Below are 24,207 nucleotides of genomic sequence, written 5' to 3'. Positions count from 1 at the left end.
ATACAAACAATATACAAAATAAATATAAGGTAATTTGAAGTGGGATACTAGCATCTGAGAGGTAATCAAGGAAATGCTTCATTTAGTATTTGACATTTGAGTTGTATTTTAAAGAAACCAGGAATTATATGAGGTAGCCATGAGGAAGAAGTATATTCCATACAGTATGAGGAATTGTAGATTGACAATGGAATGTCATGTGTAAGGAAAAGCAAGAAGGTCAGTTTGGCTGAATTATAAAGGGTGTGAAAGGGAGTAATGTGCAAAACTAGAAAGGTAGATTGGATAGGCTTTAAATGTAAAAGAATAGTTTAGCAAGTAATTTAACTCTACTGAACCTGTTTTTATATAAAATAAGGATACTACTCTCCTTCCCCTATCTATCTATATCACAGGGTTGATGTGAGGATTGTATGAGATAGTGTATATGAAAACACTTTGTAATTGGCAAAATACTACATAAATATCAGTCATTTTTTACTGCTATTAACAGTAGGGCAAACACTTATGAATAAGAGCAAATCCTCTACACAGAATAGCAATGCCTCTTGAAGAAGCCAAACATCGAGCTTTCTGATCATTAAATGTCTTTCAGTGTTTGCCTTGCCAGAGTACTGAAAACTTCATGTCTATCCATCACAAACCATGATGATCTTTTGGAGATCTATGGTAAACAGATGGTCAGTGTCTACAGCCAACATATTCACCGGAGTTACGTTGCCTTCTTTTCTGTCATAATACATGCATCATCAGCTCTCACTGCAGTTATCTCAGAGACTGGAAATCATTCTTATTCTACCAACACTATTCTCTTTTATTTTCTGACAACAAAGACTACCATGAGTTTTTGAAATATGGATTCCTTCAGTTAAGTATCAACTTGGCAATGTCATTGGCGTTAGAGCTACTATTCATAGCTTGCAATGAATTTCCTTGTCACATTCTCCCACAATGGCAAAAATGCCTGGCACTAGCATATGTTACATGGCCTGCAGAGTTATTTTTCCAAGTTCTCATTGCCTTGTTGGAGAGCTTCCCAGTGGGGCTGGGCTCAGTTGTATTTTTGTCAATATGATCATCCTTTACTAATCTAGACCTTGCTATGTATGTTCCAATAACCTTCAAAGGCTTTGCTAGTGCATGCAATGTTACAAGTTTGGAATCCTGTACATCTGTATTATATATTAGATATATTTATTTGAATGTGGCCTTCCATGGTGAGCTGCATATTGTGACTATAAATAAAGTGGTCATTCTCTTTATCCTGCCTTTCTATTTGACACACTCATTGTCTCATAGCTTAACTAGGTATCATCCAATCATCATTTTGAGAAATTTTTTAATTGACCTGGAAAATTAATTTCCTTGCCACCTAGTAGTGGACAGCTGTAGATAATAAATCAGTAATTTGAAATGCCCCTTCCTCACTGCTGTATGTTTCACTGTCTTAGGCTATGTCTATGCCAGATTGAATCACAATCAAAGGTCCTGATTTGATCTAGTCTGCATGCCAGATGGGGCTGTCCCAACACAGATTAGCACAAACCATGACTTCTGTTTTGGACTTGCAGTTGTAATTGTAAGTGGTATATTCTGGCTAATCAAAGTTCTTATTCGCATGAGAATGTTCTTACATATTTTGGGACAGGATGAACAAATGATAGCAAGAGACAAAGGCAAGCCCCTGAACTAGATTCAAGAGTTAGAACCCAAAAGATCATTTTTTTCCATAAGTTTTTTCAAAAGTAATTAGAGATAATACTAAATAAGGAGGCAGAGGATAGAATGTGACTCCCTGTTAACTAAACAGGAGATTTTTGTCAATTTTTTTTTTCTAGAAGTGAGTCATTCTGAAGACCAGCACTAGAAAGAATAGCTCAAAGAGGCAAAAATGAGCAATTCAAAATGGATTTGGAAATTGGGGTAAAACAAAGGATATAATCATGTACACACATTTACTCTTGCCAACTGTTTTCTTTACTGTGATATAGACAGCTTTGGAGTACTGAGAAATACATTTTGAAGAGTGGGATGTGCTAATTTCTCACAACATGGATAGAGCTTCAGGAGAGTAGGGTTTCTTAGGTGAGGCTTTAAATATTCAGTTGCATTATAGTAAATTTTAATAGTCTTGTAGCAGAGACTTTCCATTTATGGTGAGCATAATGTGTGTTTTTTCCCTTTTTCTGAAATACTTCTACCTACTAATTTTCTACTTAATTGAGTTTATTTTCTACTCAATGTTAAGTCAACAACACCTATTTTATGCTTACTATGTACCAGGCAATGTTCTAAGACCTGGAAATATAAGTCTTGCCCTCAGAGAGCTTACATTCTTTGAAGGAGAAAACATGTAAAATAAATACATTAAATGTATATACAGAAGAGATGGAAAGGGAACGTGGAGAAGGCATTAGAATATTAGGAGTTGGGGGAACCAGACAAGCCCTCCTGGATTAAATGAGCTAGAACTGAACTCTTGAAGGAAGTTAAGGACCCTAAGAAGCAGAAGTGAGAGGCCAAAACACTCCAAGTATGTGGGACAGGGGATGCAAGGTACAGAGAAAGCATGGAAATAGTAATGGAGTACATTTTTCAAGGAATTACAAGGAAGTCAGTCTTGCTAAAAGCAGGGTTGTATAGAGGAGACAAATATAAGATGACTGGAAAAGTAGGAAAGGGACAAGTAGTAAAGAGTTTTAAAGGCCAAACACATGAATTAGAGATAAGAGGAGACACTAGAAAATTCAAGGTCAGCCTTCCATTTTAGAAAAAAAAAATCACCTTCGCACCTGGGTGGAGGATGGATTGGCATAGACTACTTGAGGCAGGGAGACTAGTTAGAAGGATATTGGAATTGTCTCAGTGAGAGGTGTTAAGGGTTTGAACTATGGATGTTATTGTGTTAGTGTAAAGAAGGGGGCATATATAAGAGATATTTTGACAGTGCTAGTCAGTAGAACTGGGGATGAGAGTGTGACATACTGGGATGAGGAGGATAGCAAAAATGTTGTGATTTCCATATAGAAGATAATGGAATTCTTTTATGTCTAAATTTCCTAGGCTGAACTGGTAGGAATTGCTTCGCTCTTGAGCCCGGCATATTCTCAGAGCTAGGTGAATTCAAGGCCCATTACTCACCTTCTCACTGACTTCTCACCCACTTTGGGTAAATTCCAGAGGTTAGCTACCTTGGTTGGGAGTCTTGAAAAATATGAGGCTGCCTGCTGGGTGAGGCTGACCCAAATCAACCTAGTTTCTTAGCTCTTATGAGTCAGAGTTGTTGAAATTGTTTGATGATAGAATGATTAACCTAAAACAACTTGGCGTTATTTAAGCGGGCCATTCTTTTTTAAAGTAGACAGTATTAAAACACTACAACTTTTTAAAAAGTAATTAGCACTTCTGAGTTTTGCAGAAAAGCTCTCTGGGGAGTGTGCAATCCCAAATGCTTTTAGGCCTGTGAAATTTGTGGCCAATTCACCTATGCTAGGCTGAATTTTAGATGAGAACTGAAATTGGCTTCTCCCTTCCTCAGCAACTTTATTCATCTATAATGGAGTTCTGGTTTTTAGCTAATGTTAAAGACAATTGGTCTGAGATTTGTGGAGCATTGGGATTAACTGAAACTTACTCCAGTGAACATGCATGGCTCAGTTACACTTTGAACTTTATAGCTCTCTGAAAGTGTTCTGCGTTAGAGTACTTACTTCAGATTCTTTTAATGATCCAATTTCCTCCTGAAATACTCTTTGTTTCTTGAGCTCTAAGAAGTTTATATTATAAACAGTATATCAGGATCCATACATTATTTCAATGGCAGCCCTGTACTCTCTCACACCTAACCTAAGGTCTTTCTGCCAGATGGGCCACTGCATATATCTGCTAGCTGTTGCTGCTGTGGACATAATGATCAGACCCTATTGTCTTCCTTTCACTTTGCTTACAACAACCAAAGCTATAGCCCTACTCCCTACATCCTGTAAAAAATCAGGAGAGGCTCTTCATATTTTTGTAACTTTCCCAGGCTTGGATTTCCAGTGCCCCATGAGTTTGTTATATGCCAGTATAGAATATTCATGATTTCACAGTTACCCAAGTTTTTAGATTATGGAAAATGAAAAGAATGGAAAATAAGATTAGGACAAGTTTTACTGGATACATTAATGGCAGAATAATGGACACAAAACAATATTAGACTCACAGTTCATCATTTGAAGGTGAAATCAATTATATCCAGTGCATGTACAATGCAATGAACAGTTACTTTTCATAATAAAGGTACACAAACTATCACAGCACTAGTGAATCTGGTGCTTGTGAGATTCAACTAAATAAACAAATAGCCAGAGAAGTCTAAGCCCCCATTCTCCTAGTCCTGCTACCTACTACACAATGCTGGTGAGCTTAAGGTTTAATCATACTCAAGTTCTAGATACAAATGTTTGCTGAAACTCTCCCTTAAGAAGCTATACTATTATAATTCCACATCCTTGATCCTGGGGATTTCTTGTGTTCCCTTTTCCATGACAGAATAATAAGCCTATGAGGCTAAGTTATTTGGCTAAGACAAACCACCTCTCTGAAAACCCTATGTGAACCCAGATTTGAACAGCCTCTGTGCCTTCTAGAACAGGGAATGTCCCACTGTTCCTCTGGCCTACTATCTTGTATGCTGCCTAATAGGATGTCAGAGGAAGGGAGGTCTCAGATGACTGAGACACTGTCCATTTGTCCATACCCTTACTGTGCTGAGCTATAAATAGCAACAAAGCATTTTAAAAATTTACCTTGGTGTTGTTAATCTGCACCCCATTCCAAATTTACATTGCAATAAGTATTTATTGATTACTGAGAATTCTTTGGTTAGATACAAATGAGTGAAGCTTGTAGGAGTCCCTTTAATAAAGTCAAGGAGTTATTTTTTTATGTTTTTTTTGATTTCTATATATATATCACAAGCCACTTTAAAGAAGTTATGATAACTCTCAAAATAATAGCTCCATAAAAAAGGTAGATGGGGGGTGGAGTGAGTAGGAGGGAAATTTTTAGCATCAAGCTTATATGAATTTCTTATGTTGGCTTTGAGTTGGCATTTTGCGCACATCTAGCAAGAGAGTATCTCATTTTCCTTTAAAAATGTAGATTTCAGAATAGAGATTTGATAATAAGATTGCATTGATCTTCTGGTGGAAAAAACCTATATACCTGGTTGTGATCAAACTGGTATAATGTTGAGCATGTAATATCACAATGTGAAAGAGAAATGGATAAAGTATCAGTCTCTGGGGGCTTATTAAGGTTTGCTCTATTTCTTTTGTAAGAATTTCTTTTAGGATCATTCAATTTAAGGTCTTCTTAAAATTAGTCAAATGTAAATGATTCAGTTAATTGTAGTCATGTAAAATTGTGGCCATTTCCCTCATTTTTATTTTGGCATAATCTAATTAACATCCAGGACTCTTTCCAAGATAAGGAAGTCATTTTTTTGTTTGTTTTTCTTTTTCTTTTTGTTTTTGTTCATTTTTACAACTAAAAACAACAACAACAACAGTCCACTACACTTTGAAACAAGGAAACATCTATGCCAAATGTATCAGTTGGGTTAAGGATCTTAAGTCAAATTTAAATAATAAGCAAATTCTCCAAGAAATGAGTTGACCATTATATTTAAATCTTGAAGACTAATACTATTTAGCACCCTTTTCGCACTCCTCATCTTCAAAGGCATCTACAAATAATAATTTGTCCAAGCAAACATCTATAACAGAGAATTCAAAGAAATCAGAGAGAGGAGAGAAACTCTTAAAATAAGAGTTTGATTCAAAATCAATATTGAGCTCACAGTGACAATTACATTGAACTTATCTTCAATATTACTGAGTGTCAGGGTTACAAGGGGCCATAGAGGCTATATAGTCCAAGATTTACCTGAAGCACAGTCCTTCCTATGGCATCTCCAACAAGTGACCATACAACCTTTGACTGAATTCTTTTGATGAAAGGATATATTACCTCATGGCTTAGCCTACCCTACTTTTGGACATTCCTAATTGCTAGGAAGCGTTTCCTTGTTCTAAGCAAAAATATGCAAGTTGTGCCCATTACTCCTAGTTCTCCCCTTGTGAGACTAATAGAAAAAGTACAATCACTCAGAGTTGACAACTCTTTAAATTCCTAAAACATAGGTAGCATATCCTCCCTCTCTCATATTCTCCAATTTTCCCAACCAATGCTCCTGTGCTGTAGTTTCTGGTTTTGTCCTTATTCCATCTGTCCCCCTCTGGATAGACTAAATCTTATCAGTCCTCTTCCTAAAAATGTGGTGCTCTGAGAAGAGCATAATATTCCAGAAATGATTCAACCAGGGAAGAATACAGTTCAATTACTACTTCACTCATGGGGTATAATATGCCTCCCTTAATGCAACTTAAGATTGCATTAGCTTTTTGGCTTTTATATCCCACTGTTGAATTCTACTGAAACTGAAATCCACTAAAACCCCAAAATGGTTTCCCCGTGAACTATTATCTATTTATGTTTCCCATATTCTATACTTATGAAATTCATTTTTGAACCCATCTGTAGGACTTTTATTTATTATTAAATATCATATTATTAAATATCACATTAATAAATCAAACTGTTGTTCTCATTCATCAACTATCTTTTAGCATACTGATTATTTCATCCAGTTTTAGCTCTCTCTTCTGATTTTGTGAGCCTTTAATATTTGCTAATAATACCTAGCATTTATATAGCACTTCAAAGTTTATAGACTGCTTTATGGATATTTTTCCATTTTATCTTCACAATAATTCTGGGAAGCAGGTGCTATTATTATCCCCATTTAAGAGAGGAGGAAAATGATGCAGACAGAGGTTAAGTGATTTGCCTTGGTCACACAGCTTGTATGAGGTCAGATTTGAACTTAGCTCAATACACTTTCAAGGCGCTATTCACTCTTCCATCTAGTTGTCTTACTTGATATTAAGACTACTAATCCTTCATCTAATTTTTTTTTCATTAAAACTTAAATAACACCTTCTACTTCTAATGAACACCAAATGGCAGACAACACTGGAGCTGCAAGAGGAGCTGGAGGCCCCGGGGACCCCGGAGTTGGAGGCCAAGGGGGCTTCCGTGGTGGTTTCAGTAGTAGGGGCCAAGGCCATGGGGCCCAAGGAGGAAAGGCCGAGGATAAGGCGTGGGTTCCTGTCACCAAGCTGGGCTGCCTCTTCAAGGACATGAAGATCAAGACTTTGGAGGAGATCTATCTTTTCTCCCTTCCTATTAAGGAATCTGAGATCATAGATTTCTTCCTGGGATCTTCATTCAAGGTTGAGGTTCTGAAGATCATGCCTGTTCAGAAACAAACTAGAGCTGGACAACATACCAGGTCCAAAGCTTTTGTGGCCACTGGTGACTACAATGGCTCTGTTGGCTTGGGTGTCAAGTGCTCCAAGGAAGTAGCCACAGCTATTCGTGGTGCTATCATTCTGGCCACACTGTCCATCGTTCCTGTGAGACATGGTTATTGGGGGAATAAGATTGGCAAGCCTCACACAGTGCCCTGCAAGGTCACTGGGCACTGTGGATCTGTTTTTGTTTGCCTGATCCCTGCCCCTCAAGGTACTGGCATTGTCTAAGCTCATGTGCCTAAGAAGCTCCTGATGATGTCTGGAATTGATGAATGCTACACTTCTGGAAGGGGCTGTACTGCCACTCTGAGCAACTTTGTTAAAGCTACCTTCGATGCCATCTCCAAAACATACAGCTACCTAACCCCAGACCTGTGGAAGGAGACTGTGTTTACTAAGTCTCCCTATCAGGAATTCACTGACCATCTTGTGAAGACTCACACTCAGGTGTCTCTCCAGAGGACCCAGGAAGCTGCTGTGGCAACCATATAATATTTTTTTATAAACACTGAATAAACTGAACTATGCCTGCTTATAACAAAAACAAAAACAAAAACAAAGAAACAACAACAAAACAAAAATTAAATAACATAAGGTCAAGAGAAAAAACTTAAAGGCCTCTTAAATCTTAGAGTAATGGCTTAATAAAGCTACAAAATGTTCCAGAAAGAAATGCGTATATTTTTATATATTTATATATATTTTTATATGTTGCATAAGCATGTCTAACAGTAGAGCATTTATGTCGAGTCCTCCACCAAAATCGTTTTGGAAGGTTTCTCAGCTCTAGATAGGAGCCCAAGTTACTAAAGACTATGCCATTGTATCACAAAGTCTTTTAGATGCTATCAACCAAGACATGCTTTGAATTGAGATACTGACAAAAAAACAACCAAACGACAACAATAACAAAAAAACTATGAGTTTTTGTTTGAGGTCTTACCTAGAACGGTCAGTAGTTCCTAATGCACAGAGAAATCAAGAAGGATGAGAAATGAGAAAAGAATGTTTGATTTGACAATTAAGAAATCATTTGCATCTTTGGAATTAGCAATTTCAACTGAAGGATGAAGCAAGAAGAAATTCCAAAGGGTTTAGCATTGAATGGGAGGAGAAATGGAAGCAATACTTGACTAGGAAAAGGGAGAGAATTAAGGGTTAATAGCTTGTGAGAATAGTAGTACATAGGGAAGATTGTTTAAAGATGGAGGAGATAGGCATATTTTAAGGCAAAAGGGAAAGAAAACAGTTGTTACAGAGATATTGAAGACTTTTTTTTTAAAGCAAGTGGAGGGGGGCAGCTAGATGGTGCAGATAGATAGAGCACCGGCCCTGGATTCAGGAGTACCTGAGTTCAAATCCGGACTCAGACACTTAACACTTACTAGCTGTGTGACCCTGGGCAAGTCACTTAACCCCCATTACCTCACTAAAAAAAAAGCAAGTGGGGATAACTGAGAGGCATTGTAATAGAAAACAATGGGAGGAGGGGAGTTGAACTGTATTTATAGATGGGTTGACTCTGGCAAGGAAAAAAGCCATCTCATTATCAGAGATTAAAGAAAAGGATGTCATGGATTATGTTAAGGGGTTAAATCATACATCTAAGATGTCAAAGTAATAGGTTAGTAAGCACTACCAACTCAAAATTATGCTGTTAGCCACAGGAAGGATTAAGATTTTTTTTTTTTTAAAGTGGATGACTCAGTGCAATGCACATCACTTTAGATAAATATCTCTAAGCAGATTTGAGGCAGGATGATAAACACATCATCAAGAGAACAGAATCTTAGTTCACTTTGCATCCAGTGTATTCTATTTGTTACTCATTTTGATCTATAAATGTTAATTTTAAAGGTCTCTTAACTCTTTGATTCCATGTTCCATTGACAGTAGGTGGATCATGCCATATGAAGTCAAGATAATGAAATACTTTTCTAATTCTAGTTCATTGGAAAAGGATTTATTCCTGTCATATGAACCAACCAGTCTATACCAACTTATGTACAATGAATGGCTTCATGGTATATCTTTTTGAGGAGCATTATTATCTAAAACACTGTGTGAAAGAACACTGGATTTGGTGAGAAGTTCTGAGTTTAAATCCTTGTTTCCTAGAGAAAGTCATAGTTTCTCTAAGCTTTAAGATAATTTTAGACAAATGATCTATTACACTCATAACTCTAAAATCCTATAACACTCATAATTATCCATCTTTTAGTGGAATTTTACTATTTGCCTCATCAAAATTAAGTAATGTTTTATTGTACTCAAAAAACTAGGGTGCAAAAGCTGTAATTAAAATTTTATAGTAATCCTTAATATAATATGTCTGATATGCATTTTAACTTAGGTACAACCTGATTAAATTTACTAAAACAAGAACCTTCACAATTGCTTAAAATATCAATAAAATCAGAATATACTTTGCCATCCAGATAAGGAAAGAAACCATGAAGATACTACTATAATGCTTTTTTAATATGTGAATTAATTTTCTTATCATCATTCTTAGATAGTACTGTAAGCAAGGAGGGTAGAGATAGTATGAAAATAATATTTCTCAAAGTTGAGAATGGGATAAGAATGTATTTTCTCTATCTTAGGATACCATAACAGGGTAGGAAATTTTGGATTAAATCAATATTTGATTTTCCTAATACAAATTAAGTCATTTGAGTTATGAAACATAATAATAGAAGAAGTAGATACCATACACTGTTACCTACTGAACCACTTTCTGTTCATTCTCTTCTGTTTCTTTATCCACACTAATGGTATTTCCTGTAGCAGTATTTTTCTGGTTCAAAGAGGCCCTATTTTGAAGTTTTGCTAAATCTATGGGGAATACGAAAGAGATTGAATTTACTGGAAAAAAAAGACTTCCCATTCCACTAGGGTCTCTGACTATAAACTTTAAGATCCAAATATATCCAAGATATGGATTTACCAGATAGGGATATGTTCTCTCTTAGTGGATTTAGAGAGTTCCTTCTTTCACCAAGTATATATTATAACATGATATAAGAATGAATATGTCTAAAATTAAATTCTTCTTTCTAAAACTGTGTTTTACCAAAGCATAAATACTTCAGATTTATTAACTGAATTGGATTGGGAACCAAATTTGAAGTTGAGTTTGTATGATTGACTTTTTCTTTGGACCAGTATATAAGTAAAACATTATAGGTTTCTGCCAGGAAATGGTAAATTCATAGAAATTTATGAGTAGAATATTAGAAGAGTCATTACTTAATTTCCATGTCCTTCTGTCTTGGCCAGGTATATCAGAAGGAAATGGTGTGATTATTAATCTACGGAGTAACACATTCCACATTTTGGCCTTAATGTAGCACTGTTAAATGTTTCACCACATATATTTGTTCTTTCTGCTAATACTTCTATAAAGTTAATGATGATAATAATAATGATACATAATGAATACAGTACAGGAAAGGAAGTCAGGAAAATCTGGTTTCAAATCCTCCTTTTAACACATTCTGCTTATGCAAACACAGACAAGTCACTTAACCTCTCAGTGATCTTCTAGGTAATTCTCTAAACCTATAGGTTTCAGAGAAGTTACCAACCTGCATCAGTAGAAATAATTTGTTAACTTAGAAATTTCCTATACCAAGGAAACCAGTCTAAATCTCATCTTGATATATTTAAGAGATTTATGGTAGAAGTGATATAGATATGATTGTGTTAAAGGACAGCATAAAAATATCTGAAGGAAGGGAAGAAAACAAAAGGGTAGGAACAAGTGGTCAGAAGAATGTCAAGACCTACTGACTATACACACACACCCCTACTCACACACATAAACACACAATTTTCCATTTAGAGAAAATATTTATTTGACATCCATACATAAATAAAAGATATTAATAAGGAATAAGTCTTTTAGAATAAGAAATCAATAAGATAGCCCATTTAAAAATCACAATAAAATGAAAGATGCAGAGAATACAAGATTATATTACATTTGTTTATTGATTGTAAAAAGAAGCATTTTGTTTTATATAAAAAAATAATTCCTTGTAGATGTTTCTACAACATGCAATCTCCCATCCATATGTCAAGATAATCCAATATTCCTTGGAAAATGTAGTACTAAACCTAGTTCAGTGTTTCTTGCATAATAAATATCAAATGGTGCACAAAATTGGGAGTTAAATACTTCCCAAAGATATCTGAATGTCTGAGGAAAAGGTCCATCACAGAATTCAGGTTGAAGAGGGTTTGTTTACCTAAGGATGATGTGGTACTCCAGATTTTTTCTGTTTTATAGATGGCATTGTGTTGATCATATGAAGCCCAAAAACCTTTCAGGACTTCTTACAGGAGATCTGTAGTCACTCAAAACTGTTTGGTCTATGTATCAATGTACAAAAGACCAAATGTACAGACAACAACAACAACAACAACAACATAACAAACCACAAGAAAACAACCAAAAAACCATTATTGCCTAGCTTCTGACACACATTTTCATGGACAACCCATAGTGCATTTCCAACATAGGTGGACAACCAGTTGGGTGCAAAGTTAAGTAGGTGGCAGAGAATGGGATGATTTACTTTCAGGAATTGTTAAGAATCTGTAACGATTGGAATGACGCCACCTGCTGGAGACTTACTGTAGAAGAGTTCCACCCATGAAACGAAGGTCTTTGAGGGCAAGACCAGGAGTCTTTTCTTTGGCATCAGGAAGTGACGTGGACTAGTGGGAGGAGGAAGGAAGAGACTGGCGCTCACTCTGAGGCTCTTTCCTGGGGACTCTGGTGGAGAGCGGAGCAAGAAATGTGCTCTCCCTTTAATAGATAGGAATCTAGGCCTTTCTCTCTCTTTACCAAATTCTTATTCTCCTTAATAAATGCTTAAAAGTCTAACTCTTGCTAAAGCTTATAATTTATTGGCAACCACTCATTGGATATTTGAGACAGACTAGCTAGAATTTTAGCCCTTAACAAGTCTTTTTCTGACCCTCAAGTTTTTAGGAAAAGCAAAGGCTCATATTTCCAATATTAACATTTTTCTTTGTTACTATATGGTAGTAATATATGAAACACCAATCTCTGAGGAACTAGTGATAAGTATAGCACAGGTGACAAGAGAAAGGCAAATACTGGATGCCCACTAAAGAAGAATAGGAGTAAAATATGGTATCAGGAAATTGTATGATAGGAAGAGAAAATGGGTTTTTCACCTGGCAAGAGTAAGGGATGAATAAAGGGTAGTAATGTGTTACATTCTAAATTTTGGTGGTAAATGAACAAGGCCTATATTGGGTGGACTCCTGTGGTGAACTTTTGGAAAAGTGCAGATAGCAGTCATATGGAATGCAAAGTCATGGATAGGTTGAAATCTATAATCCTGGAGATCCATTTGAGTATTTGAATATACAAATAATGATAGGTTTATAATACTAAAGGTTTTTTTGGAGATTTTATTTTCTATGAAGGACTCCACAATTTTTTTTACTTAGATTAAATAAGTAACAATATTAAGGGACAATGTCAAATTAGAAATCCAGCTTTGAATTTTCCCGAAGTAAGTACAACTAGGTCAAGATTAATGTGAATAATGAATCCTGTGAGGTAGTCATAGAATTTTAATTCATGTTGTATATTTCCATTGAGTTGGAACCAAATACCATTTGTTAAGCAATTATAAATTCAAGACTTTTAAAATCTGGCCCTCCTGATTCAATCAAGTGACAAGCATTTAATAAAAGCTTCCTATGTAGTGTCATTCCTGGAGAGCCTCCTAAATTTTATCCAGAGGATTAGTGGCAGCTACCCTGAAACAGTCTTTGGTACACAGAATTTTTAAGAGGCTAGGTGACTTATCCAAGGTGACACAGGTAAAATAGTAATAACAGAGTTGGGATTTGAACTCCTGTCTTGGGACTCCACATTCTTTTCTCTTTTTGTTTCATCATGATGCCTCCTCTAAGCTTTGTTTTATTTTTATATTGCCTTTGATTAGCACTATTTTTCTAAGAGGAAAATTTGAATGAATTCACAAGGCAAAACCACTCAATATAGAATCTATAACTATAAAGGACCTTCTTGTTTTCTTTATCTATAGAAAGCCAGAAAGTTTAATTCAGTTGTTGAAGGTCAAATTTCTACTCATTTTCAGCTTTGTAATTCAAGAGACATTTGGCAAAATTGAACCATCTGAAAACAAGCAAACCAACAAACAACTAAAATAAAACCACACTCTATATAGAAAAAAAATAGTCTAAGATGATTCCTTTCTCCCAAAGCAAGAGGACTTAAATAGAAGCAAATGATTTAGACCTGGAAAGAATTCATCTAGATTTCATCTAGTCACACTCCTAAGGATACACGTAGTTTATAAGACCCTCAGGGATATAATTTTGAATCTTAGATGGATACGATTTGTACCACTGGTTTGATTCTTCAATTCAACGATCAATAAGCACTTGTTAAGACCCTACTTTGTGTCAGGTAGTCTGTTATATACAAGGGGGATACCAAGATAAAAATGCAATAGTTCATGGACTCAAGGCATCTGTATTCTATTGTGAGAGCTAATATGTCTATAGAGATAGAAATCTTGATCTTCAACTATGTTTCATCTTCTCTATTTCTATTTAAACACAATGCAATACTAGTACATATATATGCACATGTACATATATAGAAAGATATATGTATTCTTTCCCATGACTCATATCTGTAAGCATTCTGTAAGATTTCTATATAATTTTTATCTAGTGGAAAAGTTTGTCTCCAGGCATTCATTTATTGTTGTCATTGTCGTTGTTGTTGTTGTTGTTGTTGTTGTTGTTGTTGTTGTTTCAGTTTAACCCCAGAGGTAAAGATAGATAACACATACCATTCCAAATCACATCTCCATAGAATGAAAAGATTTCCAGATTCTGGTCAATGGTCCAGGAGCCGAACAGCAGTCATGATGGCAACAACCACCAAAATCAAATAGTGCCAAATTATTTAATTTTTCTTGTTCAGTTGCATACAATTCTACATAATCCTATGGACTTGTGTCCATGGAATTTTCTTAGCAAAGATACTGGAGTGGTTTGTCATTTCCTTCTCTGACATTTTCCCATTTTATGGATGAAGACCTGAAACAAAGAGGGGTTAAGTGACTAGCCCAGGGTCACATAGCTAGTAAGTATCTGAGGGTGGATTTGAATTTAGATCTTCCTGACTCCAAGCCCGAAATTGTGAAAATTTTGTAGGTAAGACTTACATATTGCTTTGAAACAATCTGCATATCTACAGATGTCTTTTTTCACACTTAGAATAAATACAGTCTCGAGCAACTAAGAAAACACCTGAGATACCTTAGTCCAAACTGCAATATTTCTGAGCCAAGTTCACTTGTTAGTTCTAAATATAAAGATGTGCCTTTTTATAAATAGGACAGATCCATGTGATACTCTCAGAGAACTGAGAAACATTGCTTTGGTCCTAATCCCTAAGCAATGTTTCTTCCCTTTCTGAATCATATGATGTTATAATTTTGCAGTAAAATTCAGGGTCAGATAGTCATTATTAGCTTCATGTTATTTAAAGATTTTTAATGGTAATCTGTTTTTGATAAAGTGTCTTACAAAGAAAAATACTGTGAAAAGTATTCTTTTAAAATTTATTTGGTAAACTCTCTTTGCTATTCTCAAATTATTTTCTACAAGAGTATATCTAAACACTGAAATTTGACTGCTGAAATTTTCAACTCATTTGAATTTTACAGATTCATGGTTCCTAGCTACTATTCCCAAAGGGCTAGTTTTTTAGCATGCTGATAAATCACTGAGCCTAGGAAAAGAAAGAAGGTTGGGGGAGAGGAAAGGGTGATACAGACACCAAGAGAATAATATTTAATCTTCATGGTTCAAAGAAGGCATTGGGGATGGAAGGTGAAGGTTTCATCCTTGAGTCTCTGGTCAAAGAAGTAATTGAGAAATAATGAAATCATACACAACTTAAACACTGAACTGTGTTGAAAAAAAGTCAAAGAAACAAATGCAACATCTACTGGGACTGTTGGAATAGATTGAACTCAGGTAGAAATAACCTCAGTGTTGGCGGCTTAGACAATATGAGACAGGGAAGAAGGGGAATACCTTTCAGAGACAAGAGCAAAAAATATGTTTAAAGGGACTTTTTTGTACTCTTCTATCAGTCCCCATGCAGCATTATGATTTTTATATGAAATATGAGAATTAGTGTGAAGACAGGATTTAAATTGAGATGTTTCCCAATGTCAGGCTTGCTTGAATCAAGAAGCTATGTAAACTTAGGCCACATTTAAAGACTTACAGATCTCCCCCTTCTCTCTCTCTCTCTCTCCCCACTCTCTCTCTCTCTCTCTCTCTCTCTCTCTCTCTCTCTCTCTCTCTCTCTCTCTCTCTCTCTCTCTCTGGGCGTGGGTGTGTGTATGTGGGTGTGTGTATGCATGTATTCTTTGCCGCTAATGCATTTGATCCAACAAATTCTGTTGGCTTTTGTCTGACTTCCTCTGACTCCCTGTGTCAAAAATTGATTATTATCAGAGACAAGAAAAATAATGGAATATAAAGCATGGCTGATCAAAACATTACTCTAAATATGTCAAGATAAAAAATGTAAGTAGAACAAAGGAGTGCAAGAATGTATTGATTCATTAAAAGCATGACCAGAATGCTGTGATAAGAATTTTAAGACCATTTTCTCATGCAGGGAAATACTAGACTGAGCTCATAATATAGTGAGCTCTTCAAAGACAGGTTTATATAGTACTTCCTCTTCATATCAGACTTTCTCTATACATGGAGATCCACTGATTTTTACCAAAAGAGATACCTGCTTAGTGTGTCTTGTTTCATTTCCCCTCCTAGTTTTTGTATGATGTTAATGACCACGAATCCCCTAGTGCTAATCAGCAAATACCAGACAGTTTTGCCACAACAGGCAACTGTTTGGAAGGTGGGGAAACTATGGGCTTTGGCTAATAGAGTTAAATGCCCAGAGTTCTTGTCAAGATCAAGATTATGGCTTTTAATTCCAGGGCAGACTGACCTCTTCTCCAGAAAGAGCCTCTGCAACTTTAAGTCCTGCTGAAGCCATTTTCTTAAGTTAATCAGATTTGAGCACTGGGGTTCCACAGCAGGGAAGAGAGTTCATACAAATGAGCTCTTTTCCCACCTGCCGTGTCTTTTTGCTTCTGAAGGGCTGTCTGCAATAAGTTATTTTAATACAGGGAATTACTCCTGATGACTGCAGCCATAACTTTCTTTTGCAGAATCGTAGGCTCATCTATGTTTGTAGATCCAACAAAGTGGTCAAAGGGGGCATTTTCCCCTTCTAAATTATATCACTGCAATCATCAATTAGCATTTCTTAGGTACCTGGTTTACCACCAGGCAGAAAATAAAAGGTAGTCCAAGTCACTTATAGATGACAATCTGTTTTCTGCCTTGGTGATATTCCATGGCTGCTCTCAAGAAACGAACTATGCTACCATGAAAGGAAAAATAGATTTGATGTCAGATGATATGAGTTCAAATCTTGCCTGCGATTCAAGACCTGTGTGACCTTGGGCAAATAATTCTCTTTGAGGTTGAGTTTCCTCAGCTGTGCAAAGAGGGGGTTAGGTGAGATGGTCTATAAAGTTCCCTTCTACCTCTAAATCTATAGTCCTTATGTGAGAATGGTGTTTCTTCTCAACTCTACCTTTTGGAATCTTTATCTGCATTTGAGGTTCAACAAGTACCGCTTTCTACAAGAAGTCTTTCTGGATACCCTACCATTTATTAACACTTGCCATCCCTCCCAATCATTTTGTATTTATTTATTGGTGTACATGTTTTCTCCACTCTCCATGAACAAGTAGAATATGAATTTCTTCATGTAAGGGAAGATTTTCATTTTTGTCTTTGTATGCTAGGCACCTAACACAGTGCTTGGAAACTAAGAGGTGCTTACTGATTGAGAGAAAAAAATCTCTTTACTTTGTGTATTTGGAGCCCCAATGCTTAGCACATTGTCTGGAATACTGGAAGTGCTTAATGCATGCTTGTTGATAGGTTAATAAATGTTTGTTAATTTAAAGTGAATTATTCCCATCCTATTTGTTTTTCAGGATTTTGAGAAAATAAAACTTTTGACATGGATAGATCATTTTAAAAAATACTTTACAAAAAGGAAAATCATTTACCTATCTCCCATAAAAGCAATTATTGAGAGTGATGTGTTGTACGATAGCTAACACAAATTCTACAAAAGCATATAATTCTAAATCATACCACATGCCTCCAAAATTTTCTCTCCCCATATTTGTGCTACATAGACTTCTTATGTAAAATATAAAGTAGGTTGTGAATAGCTAGTTTTTATCTGGATACCTCCTTTCAAGATAGTAGCAGGAAACAAATAAGTACAACAGGGATGGGTGAGTTGCAGGGTATAAACAATATGGATAGAGTAGAACTCTTTTTCATCCAGTATCCATATAAAGGTTACATTGTATATGTAAGGAGGTACTTGAAGAAAGAGGGCTGTAAGGGACCTCATCAAGAAATTATAAGACCAGAAGAGAAGATAGGGTGTTTATGTGGTAAGAGAGGGATGACAGGTAGATAGAGAAAGTGCTCCACTGATATATTTACAAATTTCAGAGAAATGGAAGGTGATCTTCAGTATGTGCAATGGGCCTCCCTGTGTTGGGCTTCTGGGAGAACATGGGCATGAAACACACAGTATGCATAGGCATGGATAAATTCCAATTTGCAATAGGAGCTCTTGCATTGATAAGTTGTAAAATCAATGTCTGTAATTTTATGAGAAAAAAGGGTATTTTTTTCTAAAACATAAGTCAATTGTCATGTTTGATTGAAGGTTTCAAGTTGCTATGTTTGGTGAATAGGCTTACTCATGCAGATATTAACAGAGTTTTATAATATGGGAGGAAGTCTAAATGCTTGAATTAGAAATAGGGACAGATGGAGGTTAACACATCAAACTAAGGCTAAGACCAGGTAAGGTGAAAAAAGATGCCATGAACAAGGAAAGCTAGAAGGAAAGTGGCCCAATGCTAAGGCCAGTAGATTCGAGTAAGAAGTTAAGAAAGTTGCTGAAAGGAAAAAAAAAGGGGGAAAGTAAGCCAAGGTCAAAATTCCAGAAGAATCTTTTCAAGTTCAAGAGCTTTGAACAGTTGCAGGAAATAGAAGTGTTTGCCACACATAGCACTATGTATGTAGGCATGCAAATGCAACTTTCATTTTTTATTTATCTATCCATCTATATTTCAATTTATCTATCCATCTATTTATCTACATTTTTATTTTTATGGTGGGTGGGAAGTACAGTCCATTCTTCCTCTTGCTTTTCTAAGGAATTGACCTCTCAAGAATTGCATTTCAAACAGTTCTGGTTCAAACATCACATCCAATACAACTAATGTGCTATGACTTCTGACAGTGTGAAAAGAGACTAGAATAATTGATTGGTATAGCAGAACAGATACTTGTTTATGCAAGATAACTTTTTGGGAAATAGCCTGAGGACTTGAAGAGTATAGACAAAACAATTATGCAATTAAAATTGTCACAGCTTTGCCATGGTCAAGGTCACAAAGAAGAAGTCAATGAGCATTGACTGAACATTTATTTAATAAATCCGTGTCAATCCTTACCTGAAAGTTCTCCACGATATACACATACACATACACACATATTCATATATATAATATGTGTATGTGTATACACATATACATATATATATAAACATGCACACACACTATATATATATATGTATATATATATATATACACACAGACATAAATATACACACACCATTCTATTCTCTGCTCAGCTTTCACAGTTAAATATTAAATGACTCATCCTTCCAGTCTTACCAAGCTAAGACTATAATCCATTAAACTATGTTCATTGCTGGTGGCTTAATAATTACCTTCTCAAGTACTGTTTTTCTTTAAAATATAAAAATGCCTTACTGAACTTAATTCTCTGATGAAAAGTGATAACTTCAGGTAGCAACATGGGCTATGGTAAGACTAATCAAGGAAATACCTGAGGACTACTGTAATGTTCTCAGAACTGTTTTTCTTCTAAATAAAATTAGTTACATGGCCACTTATTACACTAGTAAGATTTTCCAAATGTACTGATATGGCCACACAGGTTTAGACTAAAGAAATTTCCCCAAAGAAAATCCTATGATTTACTAGAAATGGTTAATCTCCAAGTTACTTCTCCTATTCCAGGATAATTGGTATCCCCTGTTTACTTAAATCCTTAATACAATTATTAGTGGGAACAGGGTGGGGAGAGAAATCTGCACTAAATGAAAAAATAAACAAAATATATCTTAGACTTTTTATTTTTGAAAGATGAATTTCCATTTCAATTTTTTGGACACACATCCTCTCTATCTTCTCTTTTTTAATTACAAGAAATAGAATATTTTTAATATTTTTGAAATGAACAACTCAAAGAAGAGAAACATTTGGGGGAAAACTATATCTAGATAAGATAAATAAACATTCACTATATTAAAACTATTAAGTTTCTTACATTTGTTCATAAGGATGTTGGTCCAGTGGAAAAATCATTGGTGTCCAATGTCTTGGGTTTTTGTAAAGTGGAAGGAATACTGGCTCCTTGATCAGAGGTACTAAGTATAAATCTGAACTCTGATCCTTATACTCTTTGTGGGCTTGGACAAATGGCTTATTTTTCCTGGGCCTAAATTTTCTTTTATCTAAAATGAAGGATCTGAACTAGATGTCCTCTGAGGTCTCTTCCACTTAGTTCTACTATGCTCTTGTGAAGTTGGGAAATGGGTCATTTTTTCCCCCCAGAATTCACATTTTGTATTATTATTAGCATCCAGATTCTAGCTAAGTCTAAATTATTTAAGTAGGTTTGAATGATTCTACTGATAACAATCTTCCCCTTGAAAGAGTTCTAGCTATAGTGTGATAAGAGTGCGCAACTATTTCGTATATAGCCAAGTGACCCATAGATATCCATCAATCATCCAGGTAACCATTAATATAGGCAATCACATTTGACTTTTCAGATCCTCAAGCTCCAGAATAAGCCATGTGACCATGGCCAAGTCACTTAACTCTGCTTGCCTCAGTTTCCTCATGGGTAAATGAACCAGAGAAGGAAATGGTAAATTACTCTAGTAACTTTGCCAAAAAAATCCCAAATAGGGTCACAAAGAATCAGACATGACTGAGGCAACTAAACAGCAAAAATACATGTATACACACATATATACATAAATGCACATTTTGCTCTCCTAGAGCTTTATATAAGATAATGTTCATTTTTTTCTGGTCAAATATAAGCACATACAATTATACTTTCCTCTGGGAATTTCTCCATTTGCTTTCAACAGAATCAAATATATTTACTTTGTTTCTAGTCTTTTCTGTGTAGTCTTATTGTATATGTGAGAAACTGAAATTTTTCTCTGGAGGCAGTTACATATCAATTGCATATGAATCAAATTTAGAAAAGTTATTTACCAAAAGAGGGAGTCCTTTAAGTTTTCTTTGCCAGTTTTTTTTTAAGAATTTGTTCTCAACTTTTATTTCTCTTTCATATCTATCTTTGTTAAGAAAATGATAATACTTTATCTTCCAACACTGAATAGATGCTATTTGGAAATTAATTGCTGTTTGGATTCAAGGGCCATTAATACAACAAATGAAGTAACTGTGAACTTTTGCCCACAGCCAAAGGCCCATGCTATACTTTTATCTGAATTTCTCAGAAATTTCAAAAGTTGATTTAAATGTTTCCATAGAGACTAATTAATGATTTCAACCTATTCCATTAACATCCTTTGGAAAGTATGTACTTAACTGGCCTTTTAAGTGACATTTTAAGTAACTTGTTTGATAGTTTGTACTACAGAATTACTTACATATTTCAGAAATATTCATTTATCATTTTATCAGTATACTCTGTTCTTCACTTATCTTGTAAGCTCTTGGGATCTGTCTTTTAGTTTTCTCTTATTTATACCAGATAATAGATTCCCAATAAATGTTTTTGGATGAAACTATCCCATATTTGTCAGGATTGTTTTAAAAAAGTGTGATTTATGTTTGGCTTGTCCTCTGCCTTTTAGCTCACCAAAAAGCCACATTTCTGTATTTCAAATACCTCTTAAAATCATAACTTTTATTAAGATTTCCCCTACAAATTGTAAGATTATAATCTACTCCCCCAATGTGTAGTTAGAATAAGAAAGCTTCATATCATCATTTCTTGCTCACACACAAAGTTACAAAACCACAATCATCTATATTAATTTCCATATGTTTATGAAAAACAGTGGGACACATATGTATGTATGAATGTATATGTATATACACATACATACACACATATACATTTAAAGGTATATGTATATATAAACACACAAATATATGGAGATACACACAATATATACATATAAATACACACACGCATATTCAGATATATAAACATGTATGTGTATATGTATACATGCACACATACATGCATATACACACCATTTACAATTATTTACCAGTGTTAGACTATAAGCCTTTTCCGGATAAGGGGTATCTAAGTTTATTTAGGATATATCTCAACCTAGAACCATATATCTCAACCTAGAACACATATTTTGATAATCATGATTACAAAGAAGGTGATGCTGATGAAGAAAAATGTTGAATTTGCTGCTATAGATGATATTGAAGGAAGGGAATTCTATTAGCAATATCATAATTTTAATCAATTATATAATAAAAAAAAACTTTGCATAAGAACAATCATTTTCAAAGTCATATCCTAGATGATTGATAATGAAAGAAGCAAAAAAGAAATGGGAAGTTGATGAAGAAACAGGAGGGGATTATAAAAGGTCAAGGGGAAGGTGAGGTTACATTTATTGTGGTTTTTCTACCAGTTTCTTCTCCCTGTTCATTCTACTTCTGAACCACACCCAGACAGACTATTGGATCTCATAGAATATTGTCCAGATGTATTGACATTGTCTAATGCATAAATTTATATAAACTTATCTGGGACACAGCTGCTTATAATAGCTGGCTCATCAGGCCAGGTTTATTTTTTTGGGTGGGGGGGGCAGATATCCCCTACAGTTGAACAAATGGAAAGAATAGTTAACTGGCAAAAATACTAATGGCCCTCCATGGCAGTCTCAGTGCTGAAAACCAAAGCCATTGGGAGAAACTCTGAGAGTTGTTAAACTGCTGCAATACTATTTCCAAAATTTAGCAAAATAGTAAAAGAAAACATTGAAATTCACTGATTCCAGTGGGAATGTACTTCTCAGTTTATTTCTTTCCTACAGGCAGTTTTTGTTTAGTTAACTGTATAACTAGCTAATCAAATCCATGTTGGCCACTTATAGACTGATGAAGCAAGAAGAAGCAGTAAAAACTTCACCTTGCTGCTCTTGCCACATAACTGCTCCAGTTTGACTCCACAATGTAACTTGAAATGTCTTCTTTAGAGTTTCTAAAACTTTATGATTCTTATTTTATGGCTCCTTCTACTCTTTAAAGTTGGCTTTCTCTGTCTATCCATTCCATCCTTCCTTTCATTCATGTATCTATGGCCGCTCCCTACATTATCATAGACAATGTTTGCCAGTATTCAAATGTATATGTATATATTTGTTTACATAAATGAAAAACATGTAAAAATTCTTTGGACTCAAAAACATATTGCTTAAATAAAAGGTAATAATGACAATACTAGTAATGAGAATAACAACAACAACAACAACAGTAATAATAATGAAGATCAATATGAAGTAGTGGATAGAGAACCCAGAAGACCTGGATTCTATTCCTGCCTCTGATACAAACTAGCTGGGTGATTATAAGTTATTTAATTCCTCAATATTTCAGGGAACTCTTTAAGATTAAAAATTACAGAAGATGCTGACCTGTATCAGTGTAAGTTCTATATCCAAGTTCTATATACAAGGAGTTCCTTACTCTGATGAAATCATAGCTTAGGAAATGCTCCAAAACACAAACTTTAACAATAGTAATAACAACAGCATAATTATCTGTAGATATGTGTCTCTCAATATCAGCTATTCCAAGTTATCACTCAGAAATTTTGTTCTTTTTTGGGGAGGCAATCAGGCTCAAGTCACTTGCCTAGGGTCACACAGCTAGTAAATGTCTAAGACCTAATTTGAACTTAAGTCCTTCTGACTCCAGAGCTAGTGTTCTATCCATTGCACCTCCTAGTTGTCCAATTAATCACTATTTTCAACATGTTATAGGAACATTGCAAAGAGATAATAGTGTCACCCACCCACTCTCACTGAGTTAAAATTACCATGCTTGGTTAAATTACAAATAGTGGACATGTTTGCTGTGCTACTGTGATTGGGATGCAAAGACAAATAAGACAGCCCTGTTCCCAAGAAAAGTACAATCCAGTAATCCAGGAGGGGAGATATAACAATATTATTAATAACAAAAAATATGACTCAACTCCTCTCCTGTTCCTCTCTTTCCTCTCCTTTTGCTGGGTGTTTCCTTTGATAATAGATTGTTACTGGCTTTTTCATATGGCAGAAAAAGCCTGTCAAGGGTAATTCTTATTATAACTTTTCCAAATCTGTCTTCCACAATTTTTAGATGTGGAGTTCTAGGGCATGAAGCAGTCATTGTACATATATAGTCCCTGCTGTTAAGTATCTATTCAAGATCTTTAGGCCTTGAACTAGCTTTATTATAGAGTAATATGAGAT

At 35.2% G+C, this 24,207-nt stretch overlaps 1 protein-coding gene and 1 pseudogene across 1 annotated transcript in view; one reads left to right on the top strand and one right to left on the bottom strand.

Moving 5' to 3' along the window:
* The window catches only part of LRP1B (LDL receptor related protein 1B), a 2,279,180-nt gene that overhangs the window by 1,458,571 nt on the left and 796,402 nt on the right, over positions 1–24,207 (bottom strand).
* LOC122746098 lies at positions 7,068–7,913 on the top strand (annotated as a pseudogene).

Source organism: Dromiciops gliroides, chromosome 3 (genome assembly GCF_019393635.1).
Source record: "Dromiciops gliroides isolate mDroGli1 chromosome 3, mDroGli1.pri, whole genome shotgun sequence".
Lineage (NCBI taxonomy): Eukaryota > Metazoa > Chordata > Mammalia > Microbiotheria > Microbiotheriidae > Dromiciops > Dromiciops gliroides.
This window is presented reverse-complemented; position numbering and strand designations above follow the sequence as displayed.